This window comes from Pleurodeles waltl, chromosome 3_1, assembly GCF_031143425.1.
Source record: "Pleurodeles waltl isolate 20211129_DDA chromosome 3_1, aPleWal1.hap1.20221129, whole genome shotgun sequence".
Classification (NCBI taxonomy): domain Eukaryota; kingdom Metazoa; phylum Chordata; class Amphibia; order Caudata; family Salamandridae; genus Pleurodeles; species Pleurodeles waltl.
The window spans coordinates 577,967,183-577,990,743 of NC_090440.1; the positions used below are offsets into that span (position 1 = coordinate 577,967,183).

At 41.7% G+C, this 23,561-nt stretch overlaps 1 long non-coding RNA gene across 1 annotated transcript in view; it reads left to right on the forward strand.

The window, feature by feature from the left end:
• The window catches only part of LOC138283233 (uncharacterized), an 89,199-nt gene that overhangs the window by 42,585 nt on the left and 23,053 nt on the right, over positions 1-23,561 (forward strand). The window contains exon 2 of the long non-coding RNA XR_011201142.1: positions 8,635-8,717. This is a non-coding gene — a long non-coding RNA (uncharacterized lncRNA). The remainder of the gene's footprint in view (positions 1-8,634; positions 8,718-23,561) is intronic.

The following is a 23,561-nucleotide window of genomic DNA, read 5'->3' on the forward strand; positions in this document are numbered from 1 at the left end:
CCATTGGTACATGCTTCCTCCCCCAATACACTGAAAGTGTTGTTCATCTTTTGCCATAAGACTACATTCTGTGTTCCTCAGAGAGTGGCTGTAATGAGTACATGAAGTTGTTTGTATTGTTTTACCAGAAGTCTAACTACAAAGTCTGTTTTTTTCTGCAAGTGAAGTTTCTGTTCCTCTTCAAAACTGAGATCTGCATTATTGCAGTAGAATGTGATAGCTGCAGGATCTGAAGGACAAAGAGGAAAACAGCAGAGCATATGAGTATTCTGTTGTTGGAGGGGAAGTTACTTGGATGAGGTTAATGTAATTCTCCTACTTCCTCCCATGCAGAGATCTTCATCCACATGCAGAGTTCTCTCTCCTGCCTGTGGAGATCTCTTGCACTGCTGCGGAGGTCTCTGTCACAATTGAGATACCGAGGCACATATTTTGGGGAGGGACTTATGGGGATGGGTGGATGGTTGGGAGTTGGGAGGCGGGAAGGGTGGTTTTGCGGGCACCTTGGTGGGAGATACCCAGATCACCTTTTGGGGTAGGAGATCACCAGGTGGGTGAGGTTTGCAAGTAAAAGACAAGTAGAAAAGTCCTGACTAAGTATATTCATGATTCCGTGAAGTGACTAGTAGTACATTAGTGCAATACCATTTATAGGAGAATACAAGAAAGTGGGTCGCTAAGAGTTCTGATCTCTATAAATCTATCTATCGATATATAGAGAGTCTAGCTAGGTTTTTTCCCCAATAGATGAGGCAATTATAAATTTTAAAAATATATGGATCACCTCCTGCAACATAAATGGAATTATTAGCAAGGTGAATTATAGGTCCATATTGACATGGCTAAAAGCATCTAAAGTACAGGTCATTTTCTTGCAAGAGACCCATCTTAAATCTGCAGTGAACCAGACAAGTATTCCGGGTTGTATCTCGCATGCATTCTTTGCGTCAACCAATACAGCAGTTAGAGGGGTGGTTGTACTGATCTCAAGGGAATTTCAGCGTGAAGTCCAGCAGGTGATAAGGGATCCCGGGCGAGATGGATCTGGGTCAGTGTTATGATCTACCATCAACTGGGTCACTTCATAAGCATTTATGGCCCTATTGAAGGTGACGTATCTTCTATTAGCAAAATATACAATCACACAACACAATCAAGGGGACGAGTTGTCTTGGGGGGGTTAATACCAGCTAAGATGTTAGACTAGACTGTTTCTACACATTTTAAAGTGCGTTTCGGTGTTATAGGGTATAGTGAACAACCTTCCTCAGGGCCGTTCCCAGTGGTACTAGTATATGATACTCTAATCTTGGCAGCCAAATCTTCTGGTCAGATTAATTATAGGTTTGTAGTGTTCTTTTTGATGATGTAGTCAAGAAATCTAATAAAAAAATTAATTTATATAAACATTTTGTATAAATTCTCGTGCTAGTTATCTAGCAGTCACCTCTCTGAGCGTGACACATATATCGGAACGGCCCTGAGGAAGGTTGTTCACTATACCCTATAACACCGAAACGCGCGTAGGCCTTCGGTCCCTACGGTACCACTTGGATAGAACCATGTTCATATTGTTTCCTTGGCTGTGTATTAGATTATTAATACTAATATACTAGAATAACCTATATCTGTATATTCTTATCATTCTAAATTGTCTCAATCTTATCATTTGGATTAGTTTCTTGATGTGGTGATTTACTTGTAAATAAGACATGTTTTTCTATTTGTATAATCCAGTGTATATGTGGTATGTTTGATTTAGGTGCTTTGTATGTATGTTTTTCTAATTTTTCTGATTTAATGTACATATTTTTTATGATTGTATTATTATTGAATAATAAAACATTTATATTTGTAAAATAAGTTTGTATTAATTATGCAATAGGATCACTTTATTTGCAACTGAGTACCTAAATGTAGTAGCCTGATATCATAAACATATAACTGGTCAGTTATATATAGTTAGTATCATTTCAGACCATAGTATTGGTACGTGAAGATGATGGTATCTTCATGGCTATCCTAGTAGCTTTCATAGTAGTTTTTTTCTACATTGGTTATTTCCCTGTTTGAGCTACGCTTATTAAATTCAGGGAATCCCCTTATATTTATTGCTGATTAGCAAAGCAGCAACCTGGGTGGTACATACACTGGAGTATGGAAGAGCCACTGTGTCTCTTTGCATCCCTAAGTGTGTGTTGAATCAGTGATACATCACAAGGAATGGGGCCTGGGCATGTCTCAGGAAGAGAGAGTTTGGGCTGAATAGGGAATCAAAAAGCGTTGGGGATAGGGCCCAGGATCAACCTTTTAATGCACATATGACTGTGGCTGACATGAGATGTGTACCCTTGTAACTCATATGAATATTAATGTGGCAGCAATCATCTCTGGAGTCCTGCCTTGCTGTGCTGCTGTGCTGCCTGCTGTTCCCCTGGCTGGGTGATAGGTACTGCACATGCATCCCTTGAATCCAGAGTGACTCCAAGGGCAATCTGGCTGACATCCTGTTATGAGTTATCAGAGACATTAAAGACTTCTAACCACCCTACCAGCACCTGGACTTTGCCATCTGTTAGTCTGCCCTACCAAATGATGCCACTCCAGTTCTGGACTCATGGAAATGGACCTAAGATGCTTGCTCCATCAGAAGCCACACTTCTTTTGTAGATCTGGTGCATCGCTTCTGTTGCGTGGGTCAGAAATGATGAAGCTCTCCTGTGGGTCAGAACTGGCACAAGTTGGAACCACCACATAGTCCCTGCTGCTTTTCTTCAAACTGGCACATCACTGCCATTAGGTGACCCTTATCATAGCTGCATAAGTGCAACTGCACAGTGCATCACACAGTGTACATTTGCATAGCAGTGTGTCAGAAAAATCAATGCAAATGTTGTAAACATGCTGTTTACACTCAGGAAATTATGCAACGGTATTTCACTTTCTATTGGTGTTTGTTGGTTGGAGCTGGTTGTAGTTGGAGTGGAGAGAGAGTTTTGCTGAGATCTTTGTTGTTTGTGGTGTAGTCTGTGTCTGGTCTGTCCCTGTTACCTATACATTGTGTGCTTTTTGTATCTTTATGTCGTATGTTATTATTGTAGTTGTCTTTGTATTGTCGCATGTTTGTCATTTTGGGGATTGCTTTGATTTCACCATAGTTTGTTGTTTAACCCCTTCGCTGCCAGTCCTTTTCCCCCTCAGGTGGCAGTTTTTTTTTTGGCTATTTGGGGCAGGGCGCGCTTAGGCCCTCATAACATTTTGTTCACATAAGCTACCCATGCCAAATTTGCGTCCTTTTTTTCCAACAGCCTAGGAATTCTAGAGGTACCCAGACTTTGTGGGTTCCCCTGAAGGAGGCCAGGAAATTAGCCAAAATACAGTGAAAATTTCATTTTTTTTTTTAAAAATGGGAAAAAAGGGCTGCAGAAGAAGGCTCGTGATTTTTTTCCCCCTGAAAATGGCATCAACAAAGGGTTTGTGGTGCTAAAATCACCACCTTCCCAGCTTTCAGGAACAGGCAGACTTGAATCAGAAAACCCAATTTTTCAACACAATTTTGGCATTTTACTGGGACATACCCCATTTTTACGATTTTTTGTGCTTTCAGCCTCCTTCCAGTCAGTGACAGAAATGGGTGTGAAACCAATGCTGGATCCCAGCCAGAAACCTAAACATTTCTGAAAAGTAGACAAAATTCTGAATTTAGCAATGGGTAATTTGTGTGGCAATCCTACAAGGGTTTCCTACAGAAAATCACAACTGAAATAAAAACATATTGAAATTGAGGTAAAAAAACAGCAATTTTTCTCTACGTTTTACTCTGTAACTTTTTCCTGCGATGTCAGATTTTTGAAATCAATATAACGTTACGTCTTCTGGACTCTTTTGGTTGCGGGGATATATAGGGCTTGTAGGTTCATCAAGAACCCTAGGTACCCAGAGCCAATAAATGAGCTGCACCCTGCAGTGGGTTTTCATTCTATACCGGGTATACAGCAATTCATTTGCTGAAATATAGAGAGTCAAAAATAGGTATCAAGAAAACCTTTGTAATTCCTAATTCCACAATAGGCACAGGATAAGTTGTTGAGGAGCAGTGGTTATTTGCACATCTCCGAATTTGGGGGTGCCCATACAAGCATGTGAATTACAGGCCATTTCTCAAATAGACGTCTTTTTTACACACTGTCTTATATTTGGAAGGAAAAAATGTAGAGAAAGACAAGGGGCAATAACACTTGTTTTGCTATTCTGTGTTCCTTCAAGTCTCCCGATAAAAATGGCACCTCACTTGTGTGGGTAGGCCTAGTGCCCGCGACAGGAAATGCCCCAAAACACAACGTGGACACATCACATTTTTCCACAGAAAACAGAGGTGTTTTTTGCAAGGTGCCTACCTGTGGATTTTGGCCTCTAGCTCAGCCGGCACCTAGGGAAACCTACCAAACCTGTGCATTTTTGAAAACTAGAGACCTAGGGGAATCCAAGACGGGGTGACTTGTGGGGCTCTCACCAGGTTCTGTTACCCAGAATCCTTTGCAAACCTCAAAATGTGGCTAAAAACATTTTTTTCCTCATATTTCAGTGACAGAACGATCTGGAATCTGAGAGGAGCCACAAATTTCCTTCCACGCAGCGTTCCCCCAAGTCTCCCGATAAAAATGGTACCTCACTTGTGTGGGTAGGCCTAGTGCCCGCAACAGGAAATGCCCCAAAACACAAAGTGAACACATCACATTTTCTCAAAGAAAACAGAGGTGTTTTTTGCAAAGTGCCTACCTGTGGATTTTGGCCTCTAGCTCAGCCGGCACCTAGGGAAACCTACCAAACCTGTGCATTTTTGAAAACTAGAGACCTAGGGGAATCCAAGACGGGGTGACTTGTGGGGCTCTCACCAGGTTCTGTTACCCAGAATCCTTTGCAAACCTAATACCTTGCCTAAAACACACTTTTTCCTCACATTTCGGTGACAGAACGTTCTGGAATCTGAGAGGAGCCACAAATTTCCTTCCACCCAGCGTTCCCCCAAGTCTCCCAATAGAAATGGTACCTCACTTGTGTGGGTAGGGCTAGTGCCCACGACAGGAAATGCCCCAAAGCACAAAGTGGACACATCACATTTTCTCAAAGAAAACAGAGGTGTTTTTTGCAAAGTGCCTACCTGTGGATTGTGGCCTCTAGCTCAGTCGGCACCTAGGGAAACCTACCAAACTTGTGCATTTTTTAAAACTAGAGACCTAGGGGAATCCAAGACAGGGTGAGGTGTGGGGCTCTCACCAGGATCTGTTACCCAGAATCCTTTGCAAACCTCAAAATTTGGCTATAAAAACACTTTTTCCTCACATTTCGGCGACAGAACGTTCTGGAATCTGAGAGGAGCCACAAATGTCCTTCCACCCAGCGTTCCCCCAAGTCTCCCGATAAAAATGGTACCTCACTTGTGTGGGTGGGCCAGGTGCCTGCAACAGAATGCCAAAAACTTGTAGAGATAGAGGGGATAGCACAGTGAGTTGATAAGGACATATTCTTCTTTTATACATCTTTAGGCTGACTCTGCTTTGGGGACCCACACAAGTGAGGTGTCATTTTACTTGGGAGACTGAGGGGAACGCTGGGGAGTAGGAATTGTGTGCTGGAGTGGTGATCCTACTAAGAAAAGTCAGCAAAATATGCTTTTTTAAGCGAATTTTGAGGTTTGCAGAGGAGTCTGGGTAAAAAAATGTTGGGGGATCCACGCAAGCCACACCTTGGGGTGTCTAGTTTAAAAAAATGTCTGGGTTTGGTAGGATTCCCTAGATGAAGGCCACACCCACGACCAAAAACATAGGTGCTCCCTACCCCCCAAACACAGGTAACTAAATACATGGCAGTAATGCCTACCGTGAAACTGAACATACGAAAATATAAAATAGGCAGTTTACACTCACAGTATTTCCTCAAAATGTTTCTTTGTGTGGTAATTTCTGAAACAGCCGGGCACACACAGCCCAGGCTTTGAAGGGCAATCGGGGCAGTACATCCGGCTCTCCCTCCGGATACCTCTTCGGGCACATACTCTACATTTCTTAGTGGGTAAGTCTTTTTTGGGAGTGGGAGGAATGTGATCTGGAAAGTGGCGATCTTTCAATCTAGCCACATCCTCCACCACTGCTACTCTAGGAACTCTTGCCTGTTCCACCACAATAATGCACTCTATCACTGACTCCTGAAATTTAACAAATGTCATCCTTGACTCAGGTGAACAATCCTTGAACACAATAAAGGCATTAAAAGTTGCCAAATGAAATAAGTGTAGGGCCAACTTTTTATACTACATGTAAGACTTACGCAGAGCAGTGTAAGGTTCCAACCTCTGACCTACTCTATCAACACCACCCATGTGCCTATTGTAGTCCAAAATGCATGCAGGTTTGCGCGCTTCGGCAACCTGACCCCAAACAGTCACAGGGGAAGTACTCTCATCATGGATGGTAGATAGCATGTACACATCCCTCCTGTCTGAAAATTTCAGAGCTAGCAGCTCATTATTCTGCAAGGCACTGCACTGTCCCCTCTCAAGTTTTACACAGACAAGCTCCCTTGGATAGCCTTTCCGGTTAGAAAGGATTGTGCTACAAGCAACAGTGTCCACTCTAAACAACTCCTTGAACAACTTCACTCCAGTGTAGAAATTATCTACGTACAAATGGTGACCTTTGTTAAACAGTCGTCTACCAAGTTCCCAGGCAATTTTTTCACTAACTCCAAAAGTGGCCAGACAACCATGAGGGTCAATACTGGAATCCCTACCAGTGTAGACCCGGAAATTATACACGTATCCTGTACTGCTTTCTGACAGCATATACAATTTAATCCCATACCGTGCCGTCTTACTAGGAATGTACTGCTTAAAAACAAAACGCCCCTTGAAAAGGACCAAAGACTCGTCCACACTTATCTCTTTGCCTGGAACACAGACCTCTGAAAACCGATCTACAAAATGATCAAGGACTGGCCTAATCTTAAAAAGACGGTCACAATCAGGGTGATCTTGTGGGGAAGCTAAAGCATTGTCTACAAAATGCAGCATATAAAGAAGAAGCAAATAGCGATTACGAGTCATAGTTGAGGAAATATAGCCGTTGCCATCAAGGGACTAGTAGACCAATAAGAAGCCAGTGACGGCTTCCTTATCAACCCCATCAAAAAAGTCAAACCTAAAAACATTTTCATCTCTTCCAGATATGTGGGAACCCACTGAGTAGCTCTAGACTGAGGCCTACGTCTGGCAGCATTGTCCCTCAAATATTGCTCTGCATACACATTTGTCTGCTCCACAATCTCTTCCAAAAATACATTGTCCATAAACAAGTGAAAGAAATTGACAGGCAAAAGGTTTTCCGTATTGACTCTACACCCTGGGAGACCAGTAAATGAAGGTAACTGTGGCTGTCCATGTTTGGGGAAATCCAGGTGTCAGGTCTTCTAATGAGAAACCCTTCAGCCCCAGGCTGCTGCACCCTTGGCACATCAATGTCCTCATCTAAAACAGGCCCATCATCTGCACTAAGAGTGGCTTCCTCATCAGAAGAATCCTCTCGGACAGAAAACTCACTGCCAGAATCTCTCACTTCCTCCTCTGCTTCAGATGCAGAGTCAGTCTTGTAATCATGGTCTGAAGACTACTCAAAAAGCATGCCAACAACCTGCTGAGCGGTCACTCTGCGGCTATCCATGATCCTCCCTAACAACAAATGGATTGCCAACAACCACCAGCACTAAAATAAGTCATAAACAAAGTGCAGCTTGCCTGAAAAAGCTACTCACCAGCAACTACTGTGCACAGACACCGCAATCACCAATGATATCCCACTAAAAAGAAAAAAGAAAAAAGCAAATTAGACATATGACAACACAAATATCATTGCGCTCAAATCTAAGGACAATTTCACACACAATACACACAATTGGCAGATCGGCCAATGTTTTTTACGACCATCTGCTCACAAGAGGGGCAGAATCCACTTAGGCACCAGGGATCCTGTGTGTGTGTGTTTTGTGTGGGGGGGCGGCACCTTTGGCAAGGCTCACCCCCCAAAGGAAGCACGTTACTGATGGCCATTTCTGCCCACCTTGGAGGCAGATTGGCCTATTTTGTTTAGGTCCATCTGCCCCCAAGGGGGGGCAGAAGGCACCAAGATGTCAAAGATTTTCTTTTTTGGTTCCCTTTGTTTTTTTGTGTGCTGGGGTGCCCCCTTTGACAAGGGTCGCCCCCCCCAAAGGTGGCACAGAGCTGTTGGCCATTTCTGCCCCCCTTGGGGGCAGATTCGCCTATTTTTTTAGGCCCATCTTCCCCCAAGGGGGGCAGAATCCAATTAGGCACCAGGGATCTTGTGTGTGTGTGTGTTTTGTGTGGGTGGGGGGCAGCCACTTTGGCAAGCGTCGCTCTCCAAAGGGGGGCACATTACTGATGACCATTTCTGCTCCCCTTGGGGGCAGAACGGGCTATTTCTTTAGGCCCATCAGCCCCCAAGGGGGGCAGAAGCTACTTAGGCACCAGGGACAATTTCTAAGTTCTTGGTGGTGGGGTGTTTCTCAACTGGCGAAGTCTTTGTATTTGTGATTATAACAGTTTATTTCTTCTTTTTGTTCTAGTTCAAAGCTTTTGCTTCATTTGCTGTGGATCCTTGCGGTTTGGGCAGTAGTTGTCCTGTGGTTTGCATAGTTGGATGTTTTAGGTAAGTGAAAGCAATTTACTCCAAAGGAGTACTGTTGACATGCATGAATGACATGTTTGTAGGTGGTGTACTAAATGGGGGGCAGAAATGGCCAACAGCTCTGTGTCCCCTTTATGGGGAGACCCTTGCCTAAGGGGGCAAAGGGGGGGCACCCCCAGCACAACACAAAAAAAGGGGGAAAAAAAAATCCCTGGTGTATTGGTGGTTTCTGCCCTCCTTGAGGGTAGATGGGCACAGAAAAATAGGCTCATCTGCCCCCAAGGGGGCAGAAATGGCCAATACTAACTTTCCCCCCTTTGGGGGGTGACCCTTGCCCAAGGGGTGCCCCCAAACACACTAAACACACACCACACAATCCCTGGTGCCTAGTGGGTTTCGACCCCACCCGGGGTCGAGATCGGCCAAAAACATGGCCGATCTAGCCCCAGGGGGGGCTGAAACATATAAAAAATGATTGCCCCCAGGGCAGCGACCCTTGCCTAAGGGGTCGCTGCCCAAAAACATAAGGAAAATAAAATCCCTGGTGGTCTGGTGGTTTTCTACCCCCCTGGGGGCAGATCGGCTGAAAAAATGGCGATCTGCCCCCGGGGGGGGCCGAAATAGGATTAGTTTATGGCCCCCCACAGGAGCGACCAAAAAACATAAGAAAAATATAAGAAATATATATTCCCTGGTGTCTAGTGGTTTTTGATCTCCCCCCCCCCCGGAGGCAGATCGGCCAAAAAAACATCCGATCTGCCCCCGGGGGGGGCGAAATAGGATTAACAATAGCCCCCCATGGAAGCGACCCTTGATTCCCCTTCCATCCTCGACTTGGGGGTGTGGGTGGGGGGCCCATGGGGGGAGCGCTAGCGCTTCCCCCATGGGCCCAGTGCAGGACGAGGTGGTCTCATCCCAGGCACGCGGGGACCGTGTGCTGGGACGAGACAACCTCATCCAAGGCATCATAGGGGTTAAGGAGTGTTATTTGTTTGTTTAGGGTTTTAAGGAGGGATGGGGAAAAAAACTTTTCTGAGGGAGAGGTTGGTGGATTAATATAGCTGATGATGCAGGTGGACATGTGTCTTTCACCCACGGAGAAGTGGACAGCTTTTGGGATCCTGATGTGACAAGTAAGTGTAATAAGTACATAGTTGCAGCTCTGAGTGTGATCCATGATAGTTGTAACAGTGTGATGTGTACAGGGGGTATTTATCCCCTTGTAAGAAATTACATTCAGTGTGTCAACACAACAGCCCATATTCACGAAATAATTTGGAATTGACAAGGAGGCATGTTGATGTGAATGTGGCATCAATATAGGCAGGGCCAGAGGAATTATGCAATTTTGCGGCTGTGGAGATTTTTGGATTTTTTTAGATTTGACGCATTTGTCACATAATCCAACATCTGCTGCATAATCTGCAGATTTATTTTTCTTTAAAAATGGTTTCTAGCTCAAACAGTCCAAAAGTTACTAAAAATGTAGTGACAAGTGTTGCTGCAAAGCAAAGGCCCTTTGCAAAGCTCGGCTGGCCATATTTCTGCTGCTTCCTGCTATAATTGAGAATTAGACTGGTACTAATGAGGAGCAACCAATACGCAGATGGTGCTTCCCAGTTTAACAAGCATTTGCAATGCAGTCAGTTTTGTATTGGCTTGAGTTGGAGCTACTGCCATTTTAAATTCATAACTGGACTTTTCTTGCCACATAAATTGGTCAACCCTGATGCAAAATTGGGTCCTCTCTGCCACACACATCCAGTGGCCCTGCATATAACTAAAGCAGTAACATTTACTGCAGAGGGTCTTGCCCTGATGACCTTCACCATTTCTTAGATAGTTTTTAGTACTGTATTTTTGCAAGTCTAGCAAGTGAATAGCCCCTAAACACTGTAAAGTGCCCCAACTCAACATTAGTGGAAGTGGCAACCAGACTCAAATGGTTGCTTGGAGTGGTGAATTCACCTCGGCCTGTGCCACAGCCTGTAGCATTTTGAACAAATTGATTTTAAGGGTGATTCTAACATTTTGTGATTCTGCAGCTGCTATATTGTACGCACAGTTGTGGAGTTGGCGTGCTTGCCACAAAATTCATAATGTACAGCATAATTGACTCATTTAAGCAGCACAATTTAATTTCTTGTTACCCAGGTCAAACATCACCTCACATGCTGCATGGGATTTCCACCTTTTACACTATCATTCAGACCTTTATGTAAAGGAAAATATCTCTAGGAAGCAAAAGTAAAATACGTTTGCAACTTTTGAAGAGAAAGATCCTTGCTCGTAATGGAACAGGCCTCAGTGAAACATTGCTGCAGAGATTCCGAGACGTGTATTCTGTTTTTCCCACAGAGACAGAAATGATTTTTAAATGATAATATTAAGTAAATAAGCATTAAGTAAAACATGTGTAAATTATTCAGTCTGGCGCTATTAAATAAAGAAAATAATGCCCATGAAAAGCGCTTCAAAGACCTTGGTACGGGTTCCCAATTGCAAAATATTCATTTCTTAACGGTCATATTCGGGAAGACGAGATGTGTTTTGCAAAAGGGGAAACAGACATTTTCAGTGCATCATCACTGCGTAAAATAGCTGTGTGGGTACAGTGCTTGCTGCTCTAATAAAAGGAAGAGTCCAAAACGGAAACCTGTATTTAACTTTGAAAGTCACTAACTATTTACCTATAGTTTAGAATATAAATAAAGAAGCTTGTGTTTAATTAAATGATAGTGACACTTTTACATCGCACCGTACCACATTGCGAACCATTTTATGCTCTTGATTCATGTTTTCACTATGAAAAAACAAAACACATTCTTCCTATGCAATAAAATAAAGTATTAAGCTAAGCGTAAACAGGGACCAAACCATGGAGCACTTGGATGAACAATGGAGGAAAACTGGTAGGAATGCAAATTGCTCCAATACTGCTGAGCACGATCGCGCTGTGTAAAACGTTCAAAGAGCCATGGTGTGCTTGGATAAACAATGGAAGTAAATTGGTAGGCATGCAAATCGCTGCAATACTGCCCGCATGATCGTGCTGTGTAAAACCTTGAATTCGCGAAGAAGCGCTTGGATAAACAATAGAAGTAAACTGGTAGTATTGTATTGTAATGTAATAGTTTTTATATAGCGCTTACTACCCCTGATGAGGCGTTGAAGCGCTTATCGGCAAGTAGCACGCTGCTCCGGAACCCAAAAGGAATTAGTGGTGGATTAGTATAAGGAAATATGAGAACAGTTTTAGTATCATTATGAGTTCATTTGAGCCGCGGATATGTGAGTTTGTTAGTTGGATTGGCTGGAGTAAGGGAGGAGTAGAGGTGGGAAGAACCCAGAAGTGTTAATTGGGAGTTTATAGTAATAGGATGAGGCTTGGGATGAGTAAAAGAGAGATGGAGGAGGTAAGTGTCTGTGGAAAGGGTTAGGGAGATCATAGTAGCAGGAGGGGTTTTGGATGAGTCAAAGGTGAGATAAATGAGGGAGAAGTTAGTATCTACATTACTGCTTTGCTGTATACTTTGTCATCAGATCTGAAAAGACTTTAATTGTAGTCATGCAAAGCACTCGATTATTGCCGTGCAAGAAAACATGCAGCTGGGTATGTTTTCAGTAATTGGTTGTGTTCGAGAGGAGCGCTAAACACTGGAAAAGGCATAAGGTATGTATGCCTTTCACAAATGAAATCAAGGGAATTTTAAAAGGCAAGGCCAGGAATGAATGGAAGTGATGGGCATGACATAGGCATGGTTAAAAGCCCAAAAGAAAGACAACAGGTCAGAAGCGCTTGCGCGCTCATCCTAAAAATGATGAAATAATGAAAAATACCATTACAAAATGTGCAGCTTTATGCCATATAATTTACATTTTCTTGCATCATACTTTACTCAAACCTGCCACATAATTCTGCACTCTCCTGCCACATAATTCCAGTAGTACTGAATATGTATGGGTAAATATCCCTGCTGATCCACACTTGAAATTTGGGGGACTCATACCTGTTACTGTACCTATGTGTCAAACCTGAACCCAATTTATATATACATTGAGGACAGAATCAGCAGGGTAGATGTCACATTGCAATCACTGTACTACTGTTAGATGCTGGGAATGTGTCAGTTACATCCCAAGGTTTTTCAGGATCATGAAATCAACCCATGAAAAGGTACAAATGACATCTTAACATGCATTTCTGCATGGGTGTGAGTCATTTTTATGAAGTCTGGATATTTCATCAGTATGAACACTTACCTGAGGTATGGCTGTTGGAATCCTGCCTCTGCAGTGACTGAGCCTCCCTCAGAGGTGTCCATGTCATACATGTGTTAAATGGAGTAACAGAGGGACAATTACACTGAGACCTTGGAGGCTGGAAGGATGTATGGCTGCTACTCTCCTGATCCATGGTGTTGTATGAATCCCTACCTCTCAGCATGTCTGATGCCCATTGTGATGGTAGATGTCCACATGGCACGGTTCTTGTTCTATGGCTTAGCAGCTTTAAAGTGGATGTCAGCCTGCATATCTCAGTCAAATCTGTATTTGTAGAGCACAGTGTGTCTAAAACCTATGCAACTCCGGTAGGCCTCACTGCATGGACACATTGTCATTGGCAGTGTGGGCAGCAGGATAAATGCACTAGAGTTCACAAGGATTAGCATATCAATGCCAGCCCCATGGCCAATATATCCCCTATGTGGTATTTCTGTGGAGCATTTCTATAATGCAAGGTGTGAAGCCAAGTTGCTGCACTGTGTAAAAGTTAAAATGTAGGAATGCACAGTGATACCGGGATACAGTGCATTACTGTGTTTTCCTACTGGTGGAGTGCTTTTGCGTGGCTCGCACCACCACAGGCACTCTGCATCATGGTGCAAAGGACCCTGAATTGCAGGCAACATAGTTCTTTGCCAGATCAGTACTCCTGCCTGCATACACACACTCATGAGAGGCATTTGGCATTTTCTTTGTGTGCTGATGGATGCACCACAGGGAGAATGAGTGCACAGAAAAGTCAAAGTGTAAAGTTTCTCCTGATTTTGGTACACATGATGTGTTATGTCACGTTTCCGGGTTTATGCTCAATTGAATCTGGATGCAAGACATGGGGCAGAGCAAAGAGCGCAGTGGACATGCGGTGGACAGTGCACAGTGCTCAGAGGCTTGGGGGCCTAGCCACAGGCAGAACACAAGTCCAACATAGGTATAGCCCTTCTCCCCCCAAAAGAGTTGAGCGGAGCAACCCCTGAAGCTTTTAGAGCCCAGAGTGCAGAGCACAGAAATGGAGCGGCTCTTGGAGCCCTGAATGGGGTGGAGGCCAGGAGACAGGAGTTGGGGCTACTGTTGCAGTCGTTGCAGTCACTGCAGCTGTTCTGGCTGTTGCTGCTGTGGATTGTTGGCAGGTTGCTGGCCAAGACCTACTGTGCCTTCTTCCCCCTTTTACCACCGCTGTGCCACTTGCTGCTTTCCGTTCTGCCGTTTTTGTCTCCTGGTGGTTTTAACAGCTCTGGTGCTTGGCTGGCTTTCCTGGCCTTTAATTTTGGTAACACACCTGCTGATTAGAAGAAAGAGGAAGCTGCAACCCTTACAGATAGCAAAGAGTTCTAAGGCACAACTGGCCCTGGAGCATCAGTCTTTAATCTTCCACCGTATCGCAAATGTTTGAGAAATCGACGAAAATTCTGCATAAATTTGATTTCCTGAAGGACCCTGTTGGGGTTATTTTTATCATCTCTTAAGACAAAGTCACTCTTCCTAACTCAATCTCGCCAAAAAAAAAAAAAAAATTGCCTTGCATACTATCTAAGTAGTAAAATCTGGCCCGGAGAGCGAATGGGGTATGAAATTCCAAGTAAAGAACTGGAGGGTAGCCTGGAGGGAACGACACAGAAAGAGGAGACTATCTGGGGTTCAATAAGTGACCTACAGCTACTTATTCAAAGATCACCAGCTCTAGTGACCTCCCCCAGCGCATCAACACCATCCTCGTTAACAATCTCAAGTAGGCTATTAAAGAACGGTGTTCCACTGCCATTAGAGGTCACAGTAAAGGCCCAGTAAGGACTAGAGGCCCTTGAAATACACATGGCACAGAGGGAACGGAAATGTGAACAAATGAACTGTATAGCAGATGCACAGAATGTATCCCATGAATTAAACCCTAAAGGATCTTGTCAGTTAAATCCAGATTCATCAACCTTATGTTCTCACGCCATACAAAGGGCAGATGTTCTGTGCGGTGGGAATATAAATTTAACAGAAGCCAAATGGAAGACAAACAAACTGCACCTTCCGGAGGAGACTGAGTTTTATTGTTGGAATATGCCATGTAAAGTAATCGATCGACAAAATGAGCAAAAAACTGATCCGGTGAAAATAGACACTTGTCCCCAGGTAGACCAAAAAATAATGGGATTAAGTCCGGGAAAAAGAAATATGGAAAAAACACTATATGCAAACCTCAACAGGGAAGAGAGATTACTGGACAGTGTGGGATATCTGTTTTAAAACCTCACAGTTAATTTTGGATGCCTTGATGTACATAACCACTCAAATGATGTTCAAGTGAACTTGTTAAATGCCATGGCAAAGCCAGTTTCGGGGATCAATGAAAAGTTGGCTGATTTAAATAAATTCATAATCAGAGCACAGAAGTTTGCAGAAACAAGAAATATTAAATACACCCACGCTCCATTAGTTAATAAACTGTCTACAATACTAGAGGACCTTACTACTTTCATGGAAGATTTAAAAAAATAAATTTGAGACCACCTGTTGCAATAATAATCATATTCTATTAAAACAACCAACAGAGGCTGATAGCAAGTCATATGATCTCACTAGTGCATGTATTGAGAAGAAAGGGGTTGAAGGTGAAGATTGCTGTATAAAGACAACTGAGGAGCCACACATCCATGTAATAAAAAGTCCAACAACAAGGGAGGTGCCCCCTCAAAAATAAGCTCCCTCAAAAACTAAAACAACCTGATGATCTGCTGACAAAAAAAATCCCAGAGGAATAAACAATGTAAAGCCAGAAATAAAACTAAGGGTGCTTCCATAGTTGGTATTTATATAACTGAAAATACACTTGTTAAAAATGCAACACAGCATGAGGATAACTTAGTGACTGAGTCAATGAAAATAACAGGGATAAAACATGGAGTAAAAAACTGTTCTTGCTATCTGAAAATCAACTGAGAAGATCTGAGCAAGGTGGTAGTAACCTAACTAATGAAGTGACCCTCTCAATGGGAAAAAATACATCAAAGGACTGTTATAGCTCCCTTGGAAACTAGATCAGACTGGAAGAGAAGCAGGTGATGGAACCTCCACATGGTCAACACCTGATAGCTAAGGGGTGCACTACAAAGCAGTGTTAATAGCATAGGGCTAAAAATGAATACAGCAACGGATAAACTGTAGGTATAGGTGGAAATGAAACTGAGAAACATCAAGTTGATCCTACAACTTCACAAGAAATGGATATTCAACCCATGACTACTCAAGGAGCAAATACAATGAGAACTCAAACAAGTGTATCAATGTACACAGACTCCATGATGGGTTCAAAACTATTGATTAGGCCCTCAGACTTTTTAGTTGCAAAAAAATCAGCAAGTCCGGGTGTTATATGTAGGGATAGCTTCCTTTGCCCGCCATACAGTGGCAATAAATTGTACTTACACCAGAATACCAGTCTAAGGGGATGCATGACATACTTAATCATGGGAACATTTTAAAACTTTTACATGCAGTACCAGCTTTTGAAAGGATATTAAAAACAGACATTGAACCCATTAATTTTCCCCGCAACAAAAACAGTGAAAACAACAATCAAGAATCAACTTTGGTCACATGGGTGTCACCTCAGTAAGCTAGAAACGTTCTATGTGAGAAAGAAAATTCTTCAGTCGGGAATTGTGATCAACATTCTTCCACAAGTAGGCTACCCAGCCCCTCTAATAAATCAGAGTGAGCTTCCAAAGAAAGAGCAAAAGGGGCTATAAGCAACCGTTCTGAACTTAGGAATCTGAATGGCAACATATCCTCTCTCTCCTGTGTTCTCATCACAGCAGAACACATATTGTCAAAATGTAGCAATAATTTTGACCAACTAAATACAGAGTGGTTAACAGCAGCCTTACATCAAGGTAGCCATTCCTGATAGATAAATAGGCAGCCACCGTGACCTAGGGTTTTGAAAACAAGTTGTAATCATTGAAACTGTGCTCGTGGAACATCAACAGAGGGAACACCAAAAATCAATATAAGGACTTAACAAGTCTCCTGAGTGGCCAGCAAGTTATCCTACTGCAAAAGACCTGGGCAATGCAGATATTTACAATAGAAGGGTACAAGAGGTTTGGGTGCCCAAGGGGGGGTGGGGTGTCGGCAACCTTTATAGCTGCAGCCTTAAATATACATATCGAGCAGCTGACAGTTAAACTACAGAACTGGCATAAAGAGACTAGAGGCCGCTGCTGGTAATCAACCTTTATATCCACCCTGACCTTTGCTCTAGGAGGTTGATGACATCTAAACTGGTAGAATTCTATTTAAAAAGTTTTTAAGATCTGTTGTCCCAGAAATCCTAATGGCAGGAGATTTTAATATGAATTTGCATTGGTTCTTTGTTCGAAAATAACAAATCCTACAAAAGGACATTCTCTGGGCTGTCCTGAATGAGTAGGATGGGGCAAAAGGCTCTGGGCCCAGAGATGAAAAAGCTGTTTCTTTGGTAAAATATCTGGAGTCTCTGGGACTTAGAGTATTGAATGGAAGATTCCAGCAAGACAACCCTCCGTCACGGTCTTACTTTTCATTGGGGGTACATTCAACAATAGATTACACTGCAGCAACTTTACCATTACTTAGTTTAGTATCAACCTATCGCATTACAAAGACAAATAAAAGTGATCATGAACAGCAAGGAATGGAGATCAATGTCCAATGCCCTACCCATAGACATGCTGATGTACTCCCAGGGGAAATAACTACAATTAATTATAGAAAACTTTGCTGGTCTGATGGGACAATAGAATCAATTGGGGTTAATGCATCTGCTTTGGTATTGCAATATTTTAATAAGGATATAATCAAACCAATAAGTATGTGGTCTTTATTTATAGAGAAGCTTATGGCCTCCTTCTGTACAAACAACATCAAAGTGCTTGCCAAAGTAAAGAACAAATAAAAGATATAAAGAGGATATGAATTTCTGCTTCCACTCCTTTGATAAGGAGCAATTGAAATAGAACCCTGAGATTAGAAATTAGTAAATAAGCAACCAGGGAACTGCAAAGTCCAAGCTGACCTAAAAATTATAAAAATATATATCGGACGTATATTTGGGAAGAAAGGACTTTGAAAAAGCATACATTTTGGGCAAAAGCATTATACCTAAGCAAAAAGAGTAACCCACAGTTTTTTGGGGAAATGTTGAATAACTTGAATTGGGCCCCAATAACTATAACAAGTTCTAATATAGCGGAATTGGTATGGATTGATTTTTTAACTAAGCATTTTAATAATTCTCAAGAGATTAAGGAGGAGCCAATCCAAATGGGTAGTGAATTGAGAGTTACAGACACCTGCTTGGGGGAAATAACAGCACCATGTGGACCCCCTTATTTCTCAGAAGATATCACAAACCCTTTTTCTGAAGTTCACATTTGGAGTTCACTTGGGAAAAGCAGAAAAGTGGGGGCCTAGGCCCAAATGGAATACAAAACCCCCTGTATAAAACCAACCCGGAATGTTTGGCAGAAAAACTGGCAGTAGTCTTTAACAGTGCCTTCGAGCTTGAAATGATTCATGCCTCATGGAAGGGCTTGATAATTACACGTATTTTTAAGGGGGGATTGCTCCTGTCCAGGAAACTATTGTATAATCATTTTGACTGATACTGAGGCAAAGTATTTTGCAGGACTTCTTTTAACGGATCATCTGTCCTGGAAAATCATATCGGCCCTGCAAACCAATGAGGGTTGTCCAAGCGGCAGGGATCGTGGCTAATAATTCAACATTGTCCATTTATATGGATAAACACAACGTAAAAAAATCAACCTCTTTTTCTGTGTTTCATGGATTTTGAGTTGGCTTTCCACTATGTGCAGTGCAACCATATTTGGAAAACGTTAGTGTCCAGGTACCCCTGCTTGCTTAGTAAAAGCAATACAGTTTTAATATACACATACCTGGACGAGGGTGAAGATTGGGGATGGCTTCTTCCTGTCCAGGAAATTAGAAACCAAACAAGGACAAAAACAAGGTTGCATACTTGCACCATATCTGTTTGACCTCTTTTTTATCAGACCAGTCTATAGCCTTGGATGCAGTGAACCCACTTCCTCCAAAACTGGGAGATACGTACATCTCAAACCTCCTGTATGCAGATGATGTGATACTTCTAAGTCAACCTAAAATAGGTTTGCAACGGCTTATCAACAGGATGTCCGAGTATACAAAGGCCAACAGACCGCTGATAAATGAGAAAAAAATGAAAGTTATGGAAAAAAGTTTTAAAAAAGTGCAGAAATCATAAAAATGGTACCTGCAAGGGCAAGAACCGGGACTGGTTAAAACATATATGTCCTCGGAGTCCTATGTGACAGAAGGGGCTATTTCTGATACCAAAAACAAGACTTTCAGAGAAAAGGAAACAAGCTGATGCTTGCTTTCTGCACATTAAAGAGATCGCTAGATGGTCCAAGCCATCCACCTTTTTTAAAAGTAATTGCAGCCAAATTACTGCTGAGTATAAATTATGGAAGTGAAGCACTATGAGGAAGAGATGCGAAAATCTTGAACGGGATAGTCGCAAAAATCTTTAGGTCTCTTTTCCATCTCCCCTGTTATGCCTTCTAAGCACAGATAAGGCTTGAGGCTGGACAACTGAATCAAATTATTGCAAGAAAAGGGAGATATATTAAAGTATGGAAGCATGTACAGCTAACCACTGGAAACCAGCTTTCACAAGTACTTTGGGAAGAAGCACAAGTACAACTGCACCATCTAGGCAGTATCTGGACCAAGTGCTGGATGATGTGGTTGTTTGATCACTCTGGGAAAGCAGCATCCCTTATGATGTTTTTAAAAAGTCTATTACCTGTACAATGAAGAAAATGTCATTAATAAAATCTCCAGCATTAAAAATCACATCAGAATAAATTTCTTAAAAATCCTTCTCAGCTAGGTCACAATCATAGATAGCTATAAATGAGAATAAAACCTTTAAACCTTAGCCCTACTTGGAGACCATGTGGACGAGGAAGGAGAATGACTTATTTATTAGACATGGTTTTGGTCTCCTTACAGTTCAGGCCGATGAGATTCCTTGTCTACGGGACTCAAACGAGAGTTTGTGTAGGTTATGTGGACTTGGGAAAGAAACCATAACCCATATGATCTGTCTTTGTAAAGGTCTGCTAAGTGAGAGAAAGGCCTTTTTAATCAAAGAGGAATTCGTACATGTGGATAAGCAATGATTGTAAGTTTTAAAGCAATAGACATCATTTTAAATTCTAAGTTCACAACATTTTTGCAACTGGTGTCAAGAAAGCTGCACGATTGCGATATCTGTATAACTGATGTGGTTATAGTTTGTTAAGTGTTTTAAAATCATTATGGGCCGTTCATAAATGAATAGAGTAGGAAAAGTCAGGTGTATTTTTTAAGTTAGTACAACAGGGTGTGGGGAATAATTTGAGTATTATACTTCAAAATTATTTTTAGCATAGGCATTGAGCACTTTAGGCCCATATTTATACTTTTTTAGTGCCGCATTTGCGCTGCGTTTTGACACAAAAGCGGCGCAAACTTACAAAACACATTTGTATTTTGTAAGTTTGCAACACTTTTGCGTCAAAAAGTGACGAAAATGTGGCGCTAAAAAAGTTTAAATATGGGCCTTAGTATTTAAGCACACTGGCACATTCTTAGTTACAGCAATGTAGTTTGTGCAAAATGTTGTATGTTATTATGTGTTTTAAGTATATAAGTATAGATATTTAGCACTTTAGTATCCAAGCACCCTGGCACTTTTTTAATTATTGTAATGTAGTTTGTGCAAAATGCTGTACTTTGTTGTGTATTATGTGTTTTTAACATGAAGTTTTTTAACATTATCATAAAGGATCTAATTAACCATGCATTTGAAGCTAAATTGGTGAATTGTTTAAAATGAAAGTCTTGTGGCATTGAGACACTCACCCTCCATCTATTGACTGGCTCCATGATGCAGAGTAAGGCAAGTCAGCAATGTGTGCTGCATTTCGTAACTCCAGATTACTTTTTAAATGCAGGTTTACACAAGCTGGACTAGCTTACCTTAACAACTCTCATGTAAGTTTTGCCAAAACTTTGCCCTCCTTGCATGATCAAAAGTGAACATGTCTGGACCATGTCTAGATCTCCCCATTGACACATCTGAATAAGTATGGATCACTGGTATGAGTGGTATGCATGTTATTATATTGTGACTAAACAGATTTATTGTATACTTACACTGACCTCATCTGTGTCAATTTTACATATTGCACTAGGGGATGTCATTGTACTAAGGGTCTATTGTATATATATCAATCTCAAGATTTGGTGTAGGTGTGGAGTGGCATTGATGATTCCATGACAATGTTAAACAAAATTTGGTAAACGTCCTGGACATTTGCAACTCGAGCTAATATGTGTTTACATATACTCCCTAGATAATGTCAGGCATGGCCAATATATTTGAGCTGTGATGGACAGGCTATGTCCACGTTCATAGAGTTTCCAATGGCTATCGAAAAATGGGTCATGTATATAAGAAGGCAAACGCTAGTGGCAGATGGGGATCAGGAACGAGGTCCAGCCCGTAGAAGACCCCTGCAGCAAAAGAATTTCAGAGTGGCAAACAGCAGCAGGGCAGCACACAGCCCACTCTGGGACCATGAAGTGGATCAAACCAGGCAGCCACAGGAAAAAAAGAGGGCAGACATGCTGCACCATCCTCTTTGAGTTTTACCATTGTCAAAATGTTGCAGGGGAAGGATAGGAGGATGGCGCACTTAGAGAAAAAGCGGGTAAAAGCATCTAAGAAATATTATTGACATGCCAGGAGGCACTGGAGCAGACTGCAACACAGATCTCACTGGCTCCCTCACAACATTCCCTTACCAGTTTTTGTTATTGTTGATAATTGTTTTTATTTTTAGTAGTCGTACTAATAGTTAGGGTTTAATGTAGGTGTAGGTTTAGTTTAGATACGTTTTAGATATTTAAGACATTTTAGGTAGTAGTTTTTTTGTGTATTCTTCGTATGGTAGGCTTGTGTGTGGGTAAGGGGTTAATGTTTTGTGGGTAGGATAAGAAAACGAATTAAAAAAAGAAAATAAAATCATATTTTTAGGCTTCGATGTGTAGTTAGTATATGTTTAGGATGGAGGAGATGTTTGTATTGTACTGAGCAATGTGAAATAAGGAGGATGAGGTTTGATGTTTAACTTGTCATATGTGAATAGTGGATAAGATAGGTTAAGATTTAGATAAGTTAGTATAGACTAGTGTTAAGGATAGTAAGTGTAGAATAGGTAGGGTTGGTTAGTTTTTATAGATAATATTTTTTCAACACTGATAAATGTATCACTCTTCTCTAGCTGGATGCTTTTTATTTGTCAAGAGTTGGCACTATTGTCTTAGGTGAGTAGAGTACATGGACAAAATGTCCTAAGTTCATTGTTGGCATATGTTGCTTTGTTAGAGGCCCCTGGACAACTGTAAGTCTTCCTCGGATTTGAGTTCAGTATTGCACCATTTTCAAACTTTAGACACTGAAATGTGGAGCTCAGAAAGTGAGATTACACACAGCACAAAATAGGTAGTCTCCTACTGTAGCACCCTGTGGAAAGGTAGTGGGTAGGCAAGTGTTTAATTTGACTTTTCATTACAGAATGCTCCATCATGCCTGAATTGTGACCTAAACTATTGCATAGCATTAATATTAACACCCTTGCACCATTGCGAAAGGAGGTCTGCATTGTTATGTGGATTTTAATTTTGCAGAAAGTGACACCTGCCTGGACATCGCCCATCATTATTTGAATTTACTTCTTGTTTATTGTGCCACATCATGCAGCTCACTTAGAAAAAGCAGATAACAAACATTTTTCATATGTCTCCCATTTACTCCTCCCCTGGGGAGATGTAGCATTAATGCAGCATCACTGGTCTTCCACCTATGCTAACTTTGTGTGTGCAAATGATTTGATATGTGGATACACTCGCTCTCAAAATATGTGAGGCCTCTCTGTGGGAGAATAATATAAGTCATCTATTTTGGCCTTGTTGAATTACTCAACACTTTTCAGTGTACACAGGGGGAGGTAAGGAGCACTTACATGTCTTGGCCACTGTCATTTAAAGTAATGGGTTGCTCTTGTGCATCCTTCTATGGCACAAGTACAATGCTTATCCATGAGGATTATGGGCATGACTATCTGGCTAGTATTGTGCAACCATCCAGAGTTTTATTTTGTTGGTTATGTTTTTTGTGAGTTACAATGTTTTCACATTTGGAAATGATGTAATTTGTACATTGCAACATTGAAGTTGACATTTGTTACAGTGCTCTGAACTCACATGCTTCACACATCCATTTATAGGTAGTAATTCTGTGTGTACTTTATTAGGACATTCTCACTGTGTGGGTATCAAGATAATGCATCTTGTTGACATGACATTGATAAAGTATACATTATTCATCATAACATTGCACTGAATGTAATTGGAGTATGTGCACATACAAATGCAGCATGAGCAATTAAGTTGAGCTCCCTCTTCTTCAGCTTAACAAAAGTGACATTGGGAGTTATA